Source organism: Microtus oregoni, unplaced genomic scaffold (assembly GCF_018167655.1).
Source record: "Microtus oregoni isolate MIOR12 unplaced genomic scaffold, Mior012 000113F_ref0000058, whole genome shotgun sequence".
Taxonomy (NCBI): domain Eukaryota; kingdom Metazoa; phylum Chordata; class Mammalia; order Rodentia; family Cricetidae; genus Microtus; species Microtus oregoni.
The window spans coordinates 512749-522877 of record NW_024544742.1 but is presented as its reverse complement, the minus strand read 5'-3'; positions in this window follow the sequence as shown (position 1 = coordinate 522877).

The following is a 10129-nucleotide window of genomic DNA, read 5'->3' as shown; positions in this document are numbered from 1 at the left end:
AGCACCAAATATCTGAACTCTTAAGTCATCAGCTTCAGTCAAACATCTCTTCTCAGGTAATCCACATTTTAACAAAAGAAGCTAGGAGCAGGCATCCTGGCCTTTGTTAAGGGCAGAGACGCTTGTCTGCAGAGCTACATGATCAGCTCGGACCGGGCTAATGGCTTTTGTGCCATATCGAAATATGGGCCCACAGTTGTCTAGTGGTTTTTAGATTCCTTAGTTCAATGTTTTCATACTTTTGTAAAGACAAAACAAAACTCTGCCATAACCCTATCTTTATGAAGATTTATTGTTGGAAATTATATTTAATCAAAAGGAAGACATCTGTTAATCTTACAAATTAGTTAAGATTGAATGGTAATGCTCTCTGATGAACTACTGTTTCTTTTACTCAAGAGATTTTTTATTTATTTATTTATTTACTTATTTATTAAAGATTTCTATCTCCTCCCCGCCACCACCTCCCATTTCCCTCCCCCTCCCCCAGTCAACTCCCCCTCCATCATCAGCCCGAAGAGCAGTCTCAAGAGATCTTTTTGTTTGAAGCTAATCTTTAAGGATTGAAGTGGTATCTATAACTTTATTCCCCAATTTAATACATATCGTGGTTTTTATTCTGAATGCAATGTATCTTTAAAGCATACAGGTTGGTTAATTTAGCAGGGCTTTTTTATTATCTAAGGTCTCCCCTGTTGTTCCCTTGCAACACTACAACTCCCAACATCCCTCTGGACTCCAGCGCACGGCAAGCGCGGGACACATTTCCCAGAAGCCTTTGCATCCTCTGTTAAAAGCAAGGACAAGCCACAAGTTCGCCCTTTTTATTATCCCTTCCCCTTGTCCCTTCCTTTCACTTTTCCTAGTGTGTTTTCCCCTCCCATTAAAAAGTGTACCACGTGGTACCGCCGCGTGTCTGTGTCTTTTCCCTGCATAATCGTCTTTACCCCCATAGGACAAACAGAAATTAAGAACAACATTTTGGTGCCGCCGCATCGACTCGGAGACCTCTCCGTCCGGTGCCCGAGGCTTTTGCCTCTGGGTTTCACCGACAAGGTCCAAAGAACCGACAGCCTTTGCTCACCACCACCTGTTTCCACGGCCATTTCCACAGCTTCATCCTGATCCGTGAGTTACCCTGAGTTGGCTTCCTTCCCCCTGGGGCGTTCAAAGACTGTCCGGCCGGCTTTCTTTGCACACCTCGGGCTAAGGCTAGGTTGCTAACCCACTTCCCCCGGTTTTTTTTTTTGCCCTCGGCCGAAACGCTCAGTCCGCGCACCCGGAGTTCGGCGCTCCGGGCTTTTTTCTCCTTCTTTCTTCCTTTTTTTCTAACTTTTTTCCTGTCCACTTTTGGGCCACTTCTTGTGGCACCTCCGGGCCCTGTGCCCTAAAGAGCTTAATCGCCTCCTCTCAGCCAGGACTTTCTCTCCCGTACGGTTGCTGGGTCGGGGCAGTTAAGAGTTAGCACGCCCCAAGAACGCCCGGGACGCCAGCGCTCTTGGCTTGCCGTGTTCGCGGTAATTGTCTCCTCCCAGCCGGGGCCGGGGCTTTTCCTCCCCCCGTACGGTAGCTGGGTTCGGGCCAGTTACCTTTTGCGGACAGACTTCGTTTCAGTCGTGGGCTCTGTAACCAACCCCCACATCTGGAAGGCTGGTGCAATGCCATCCTTCCGGGGACCCTCTGCTCCCGTCGCTGCTATGGATCCCGCCGCTGCTATGGATCCCGCGGACAAACCTCAACCCCCCTACCTCCACACCCCCCCACCGCGCCTCGGGGGGGCCACTCACTCTCGCTCCGCCCAGTTGAGCGACAGCGACAGCTCACCCATTACCGTTCCTTCTCCGGGCCAGCCTCGCCCCACTTCTCCCGCAACAGGTCGTGCATGTCTTTCGTTTCTTCCCTGTCTCCTCTCCGCCACAGGCCACACAGGCAGCTTGGAGCATCTCCTCCCTGTCCTACGCCTCCCCCTCGATCTTCCAAGGCCCCTCTAAGCTCCCGCTGTCACTAACCACCACTCTCCCTTTGTTACACCTAAGGATATCAGGCTCCAAAAAGCTACAGCAGCCTCCTGTCAGATCTGCCAAAAGTCAGATCCCAGGACTAAATATCGTAGCTTCCCTTTCCCTACCCACCAAGCAAGGGGCTCCCTTCCAGGAACTGATTGGCAGCTGGATTTTACTCATATGCCCACAGTCAGGAGGATTAAATATCTCCTGGTTCTGGTGGATACAATGTCTGGGTGGGTTGAAGCCTTCCCCACCTCTAACAAGAGGGCCCAGACAGTCTCTGATTTTCTCCTCCGAGAGATTATTCCTCGGTTTGGACTCCCAACTTCTCTCCAGTCAGATAACGGTCCAGAGTTTACTTCTCAGATTTCTCAAAATCTGTCTAAAGCGCTCGGGATCCCCTGGAATTTTCATATACCGTACCATCCTCAGTCGTCAGGTAAGGTAGAACGAACTAACCGCTCTTTAAAGGAAGCCCTCATTAAGATGTCACAAGAACTCCACCTCGACTGGGTAAGGCTCCTGCCTTTAGCTCTTTTCCGACTCCGAGCCCTTCCAAGGGGCCCCCTCCTCATCTCACCCTTTGAACTCATGTATGGGCGGCCGGTCTTAACCCCTGGCTTCTCATCGGAGACTTCCCCCCTTCCTGACCACCTGCTCACTCCCCTCCTGTTCCACTTACGCTCATTACTATGGGACTTCACAGATCACTCACTACCTCGACCATGTGCTAATACATGTCCGCCGCCAGTTAAAATAGGGGATGAGGTATTACTCTCACCCCCAGGCCAGCGCCCTTCACCCCTTTCCCCTAAATGGCAGGGCCCTTTCAAAGTAATTCTTTTAACTCCCACAGCTGCCAAGCTTAAAGGAATTCCTCATTGGATTCACCTGTCACATCTTAAACCGTTTATCTCCACAGCTCAAGATAATCCTTCATACACGGTGACTCAAACCGGACCCTGTACTCTTAAGTTCCAAAGGACGCCGGATTCAGCCCCCCTACTACAGTCTAAGGACAACAATGGTCCCGATCCGTCGCTGTGTTAACACACCCTCCCTTCTTTAAATTCATAAATAACCGTCTAGCTGTCATTACAGGTACCCCCAACAAATACGAAGGCAAGTGGTAAGCAGATTCTCCTCTACAAAGCTCTTACGTAACAGGTCAGCCGCTGACTGCAGCAGCGGCCCCTGAAATGTTAAGAGATGTATGGTTAGAATCTATTTCTTTTAAGACAGTTTCCTTAAGCTCCGGGATGCCAGCCCAACGGATCAAACACAAAGGAATAAGTATCACTTAATTTTTTTTTTATCATTTCTTAACCCCGGACATCCTAAGACCCTCTCCCCCCCTCTTCACCCCAGCTCTCCAAAAATTCCCCCCCCCTTCTTTTAATTTTTTTCTTTTACTAATGCAACTTTTGCCTTCCAGCATCTTAATGATGACCCAGCTATTCAGGAAAAGCCACACAGATCTCTTCAATCAGCCGCCTCAGACGACAGCCAGGACTTCAAACATCAGTGACCAACTACACCAGCCAGCAACCCTGGACATCATTGACCAACTACACCAGCCAGCAACCCTGGACATCAGTGCCCGACTACACCAGCCAGCAACCCTGGACATCAGTGACCAACTACACCAGCCAGCAACCCTGGACATCATTGACCAACTACACCAGCGACCGCAAACACCAATGGGACATTGCCAAGATAATCGGACATTCCCTGGACCCCTCAACGCCCAAAGTCAGCAGGAAGCAGCCATGAGAGACTGGACTACGCCCCCATTCCCTACCCTTTAAGGTCCCCCATTTTTTTTAATCAAACCAAAAGGGTGAAATGTTGTTCCCTTGCAACACTACAACTCCCAACATCCCTCTGGACTCCAGCGCACGGCAAGCGCTGGACACATTTCCCAGAAGCCTTTGCATCCTCTGTTAAAAGCAAGGACAAGCCACAAGTTCACCCTTTTTATTATCCTTTCCCCTTGTCCCTTCCTTTCACTTTTCCTAGTGTGTTTTCCCCTCCCATTAAAAAGTGTACCACGTGGTACCGCCGCGTGTCTGTGTCTTTTCCCTGCGTAATCGTCTTTACCCCCATAGGACAAACAGAAATTAAGAACAACATCCCCACAGCTGTTGTTTCCTTTTTACTAGCATTTAAAACTGTAAAAGTTAATAATCTATTCTGTAACCTATCTTTATGGCCTTAATTCCTCCTTTCTGCTAACTGAGCATATATTTTAAGATGCCTGATGAAGTGTTAATCTAATTAATCTTTTTCAATCCCAAAACAACCTAAAAATGGTTTAAAATCTGCTTCCTGCTACATGGCATAGAGCAGAATATGTGGATTGTGCCCTATCTACCTGTCTACCACATTGCACACCTGAGAAATCTCTGCACATCAGAAACTCCTTTTGTCCCCTGGAACTAAGCTTCACTGGATCCCACGATTGCAGCTAGTGGTAACACCATGTTAAAAGCACTCTACTCTACTATTGCTCTACCAGGTCCTAAACAATTTGTAATCTTTATAACACAAACCTGAAACTGGAATGCAATATTCAGAACTTCTAGAAACTAAACCTTCAGTTTTCTAATCTCTCTTCCCACTGCACAGCAAAAGCAGTGCCCATGTGTGTACTCTGGACAGAGATACAACCAGCATCATTTCCTTCCATTCCAGGGTTGTAGTATTTATATACACAAAGAGGCTCAGAGAACAAGGGCCACTGCCAACATGAACCACATGGACCAACATAACTGCAGTCTAGCTCATGGTACTTCCAAGTCTCAGCAGAAATGACATTTCAACAGACCTGCTCTGAACACGCCCCACTCATTACAGGATTGCTTATGGTCTTCCTTACCACCCCCTACAGCAGAGACAGAAGAGAATCATGGAAAGAACTGACAAACTGTCTGCCACTAGTACTCTTGATGTCTAACCCTTCCTAGAATCCCTCACTGGCTAGGGCGACTCAGCTAGGCCTCTCAATATTAGCAGCTCCTCTACAGGAGGATCAGAGATCAAATGACTCAGACAGCACAATCCTTCCAGTGCTGCCCTCCCAGCCCAGCAGACAGGGCCCCAGTTTAGACAGTTTGTATTTAGTACACATTTTCCCACTCTACTAGAGCACATCCTCTTCCTCATCTAGAGCACAGGGTCCTTTGTGTGCACATTCCATTACATACCCACTCTCCAGTTCAGCCATCCTACTGCCTCAGAGATGGAAAATCCTGCAGACAAACAGGTCACATTCATAACATAACTAATGTAACTGTGTAACTGTGGTTACTTTGTAACTGTTGTTAAAGAAGAACAGACAGGGAATTAGAAAACAATCCAGGTATCTTAGGGCTTGGAGGCAGCAAGGAGAATGTAAATATGATGTAGTTGTCATCTCAAAAACGATTTTGAAAACTTGAGACAGACTTTATGGTCATGTACTCCAGAGACTAGGGATTTGTATTAAAGCACATTAAATTTTTTTCATGTATTTTCTCAAAAGATCAATGTCTTAATAGAGAAAAGTCCTGTTAAGTAGGGCCACAACATTTTACCCTGATTCTTGTAGATGAACTACTGTAAATATAGCAATTAGGTGTAAAGATAAGGTCACTCCCTTTCCCAGTTTCCTTTTGGCGCTGGTCTGTGGACTGCAAACAATGGTCAATCAGGACATTCATAGAGCATCTACAATTGACTACCTGATTCCACAGAGCTAATCTCAACGACTTATGAAGGAGGAAAGCTCTCACCCTCAGTCTGACCTTTCCCTTCCTGTGCTGCATCTCCACCAGCTTCACTAAACTCCTCCCCCTATTGTGGTCTGAGGACAGAAAGAATGCTCCATATGCAAATCCTTTCCCTGCAATTGTAATGCATAGTCAACTACATGCCTCACATGCATAATTTTAAAACTGTGAGGTGGTGCGATCCTTTTTGAAAGGAATTTTGAAAGTGTATCATACAGGACAGCAAGGTCATTGCCCTGGACAGCAGCAGACCTAGGGCACCTGAGTCAACATAAGAGAACTTGTCTCAGAAACTATTTTTCAAACAGGGTGGAAATGCAGCTGTTCTAGTATTAATATGCCTTTCTATTCACAAATCACTTCACACATTTAGGGTGCCAACCTGTAATGCCTCCTTGAAAGGCTTGATAGAGGTTGTTCTTTGATATGGAGATATGCCTGGTGTCTGGTTTTAAATCAGTGGTGGCTTCTTTGTTTGTAATGTATTGGAGCCAAATATCTGGACAATCCAGTTGAGCAATGTGTACCCTAGCAACCTAAACTCTAAGAGCCCTGTTTAAAACACATTTATTTCTGGGTGATGTAGAGGCAGCCCTCCCTCAGCTAATTCTACTTTCTGAGACTGAACTATTTCCAAGGCATTGGAAAATTCTTTACATCAGCAATTATCCTCTTCTACATTGCGGATTAGAAGTGCAGCGCTATCCAACAGGTGAGATGCCTTAATACCGTCCACATAGTTAAATATAAATGGAGATTGTATGTAAGGATGAATGCAAAGTGCTCAATATCGAGAAGATACTTGAGAAAGTAGGCTTCTCCGACTTTAGCACTTTAAAGTTGACAAGAAAGATGTTTGTACACACAGCACCCTGCTCCCAATTCTCTAAACGGATTAAGCCCAAAGCACAAAGTTATTCAGAGTTCCATACCTAGGTCTAGGAATTAACAAAGACCGCATGGGACTTCACAGTGCAGGGAATCTGGCGGTAGGTTCCCACGTGGATCCCAGGAGGACGCACCACGCTGTCTCCCGCACCTCACCCTCTGCTCCTCCCATCTGGAGACAGCATTCCCTCACTCACCATGTTGTGGTTTCTCAGCTTGCCAAATCTCTCAGTTTATCAACTTCCTGCAGCAGTAACTTCACCTCAACACAGGGAACCACCCGTGCCTGCTCCTCTGCAAAATCGAGACTAAATGCGGGTGCCTGGAAGAGCCCTGCAGAACATCTGACTGGCAGGCCACCTGGAGGGCCTGATTGGCTTGTGAGACCTGAGTGACAAGAACACCTCCCACAGGACTGAAGAGGACTTAAAGAGACAGCACAGATATTTCAGGCCATTCCATCCACCTGAGTCAAATATCTTTTCTTGATTGGCCAAGATATGCACTTCAATAGCCCTTGCTCCTAGCTATAAAAGCCAACACCATCATAATCTTGCACTCCATAGGAACTTTCCCTTTTGCCTCCAGAATACGACGTGGCCAGTTAGCTTGTACAGTGCACTGTGCTGTGCTTGGTGCGTGTAGGGCTTTCCTGTCCCACGGGGGAAAGAATGCCCAGAATATTAACAGCTAAAGAGAGTTTTTAAGGTCACAAAAGGAGATGTTTGTTCTGTGGCTTCATGCTGAGGTCAGATGAACTGAAGGTACTTTTTACATGGTTTTCACAGGGATTCACACAACAGAAAAGAGAAAAGCAGGAGCCAGATCTCAATCAAGATGATTTGTCTTGTGCTGGAGAGATGGCTCAGTGGTTAAGAGCATTGCCTGCTCTTCCAAAGGTCCTGAGTTCAGTTCCTGGCAAACACATGGTGACTTACAACTATCTGTAATGAGGTCTGGTACCCTCTTCTGGGCTGCATACATACAGACAGACAATTGTATACATAACAAATAAATAAGTAAATATTGTTAAAAAAAGATGATTGGTCTTTCCCCCATCGGAAAGCTGAATGATGACTCCATTGTTTATGGGTTTTATTCCTTAAATTCGAAGCAAACTCCAGGAATATGAATAATAATAAAAAGAGTAGTGTTCATGGAAATGTGAATATGTAGAGAATAATTGAGCTAGAAAAATGTCTTCATGAGCACTATTGTTAGCCAGGACATCTCCCTCCATGGTCAGGTGGATAAAATATACAACTGCAGTATTCAAGATTCTCTACATGAACAGGACAGGTAGAATGAATCTCAACATGTAAATAAAAAGTGGGACTAGTAGAATGTCTCATGAGCTGTGTTTCAGGTTGTCTTAAAATAGCTACTTATAATAGAAGAATCCACTAGATTTTGCTTCTCAGCCTTTTCCCAAAGATCAAGTCAAGAATCCAGTAGTTGTTCAGCCCATGAGGCTTGATGTCTCAACTGATTTTAAGTATTCACCAAAATTTCAAAGAAGTAGTCTCTAGTACTAGTAAAGGAATGAGCTTGGTAGCCAGAGCAAGTTGATAAAAAAGAGACTTTTCTACTTCAATATACTTTATATGCAATTGCTGCTACCAGAAGGTGAGAAGGTTAAAATTAGATCATAATCTTGTTTGATTCAGATTTTCTTGCTTTTGTGATTTAAGACAGGATTTTTCTGTGTAGGTGTGGAACTCATTCGGTAGGCCAGACTGGTCTCAAACTCAGAAAATCCCAGTGCCTCTTGTTGTGCCCAGATTATGACCACCAGAGAGAGACCACCAGATAGGTCCAGTCTGTAATAAGCAAGGTTTAATCAGCATAATACAAACATGTTTGGAACTCATCTCCATCCCCCTTACAGCAAAGTAGAGAGGAGTTGTAGCTCCTCTGTGGGGTAAGCTTTTAGAGAAATAACTACAAAGAGAATCTTTGACACTGCTTTGGCATGGGTACAAGGACTTTTGCTCCCTCCCATTCTGTTAAGTCAGCTTTCTCCTTGTTCTTAGAGCAAGGCCCCTGTTCTTGAGTTAGGCCATCTTTATCAGTCTGTACCAGGTGGCTGGGTGGGCTGAGCTAAGTGACCTTGTGCTTGGAGTCTCCCGGGTGGGAGAGGGGAATGCCACTATCTTCCTGGGAAAACATTCTGCTGGGAAATTTCTTTTTGCCCCTTTGAGAATAAGGGGTGAGGGTTCCACATACCCCACTCCTTTTGGTCCTAAGCTCAATCATGGGCTGGCTTTGCTAACATTGGCCAAATTGTCTTTTACAATTACAGAATTGTTTTTTATGGTTTTTTTTTTTACTTAGCATTTTAACCAGGGATAATTGGATGATGTATTCTTTTAACTGCTTCTAGCTGGCTTTAGGGCGTTGTTGATAAGGGTTAACAAAGGTGAATGAAATGCTAGTCAAAAAGAGAAAATTTTAGGAACGTTTGGTTTGTGGACTTTGTTGAAGAGGCAGGGAGCACTTACATCGACTAGACTGGTCCACATCAGTTTTTAACAAGTCCATGGTCCACAGTCATTTGGAGCAGGTTGTAGTAAGCAATTGATGCTTGTTTTTATCCACCAACCAAGGCAAAACCTGTTGAAACAAATTTAAACTAGGAACAGAAGTTAATACATTTGAAACTTTTAGGCCCATATTAAAATTCATATTATAGAAATAGCAAATAACAGATATCTATAAAACAGTAAAAATAGACTTATACCTTTGAGTCCCAGCAAAAACACAGAAAATCCTGAGCTTGTAACCTAACTAGTATATAGTCATTGTTTTATTGTTTATGAACTTTTATATCCTCAGATTTTATATATAATGAGCTAACAAGCTGACTATAGCTTTGTGTAAGTATCTGGATATCCTTTTTGCTCTTAAATTGATATTATAGCTGGCCTAGCCATTAATACAGAAATCTTAGAAGGATAAATAAATTATATTTAAATACAGACAAACGGAAAAATGACAGAGACCAGCCCATATAAAGTCATACCCAGGTCTCCATAGCACTGGAGGCAGACGTATCAGAACAGCAGGCTTTACCAGACCTCTAGGGTGATTGGTTACTGTGGAAGAGTGATGTGGAAAAGACTGACCTTATTTTGTCAAGGCAAAAGTGGTGCAATCAATTCTCCAAGGTTCTACTGTTTGTTCACAGTCTGGGCTGGGTCCTGACAGCCAGTGCTGTACTGGGGGTCATGGTTCCCAGTGGTCAGCATAATTGTTATCCAGGTGGAGACATTGTGGGGTCCCATAGTCTTCTTTGGAGACCTTGGGTCACTGTTAGGATCTCAGGGTCTCTGTCTGACACAACCTTTTTAAATTTTATTTTAAATGCCATTTTTATAGATCTCTGAAGTATTTGGGGCTGCATAGGTATCTCTCATTAGACAGATTTTATTTTAAATTACTTGTTTTAAGCTTTGGAACATATAT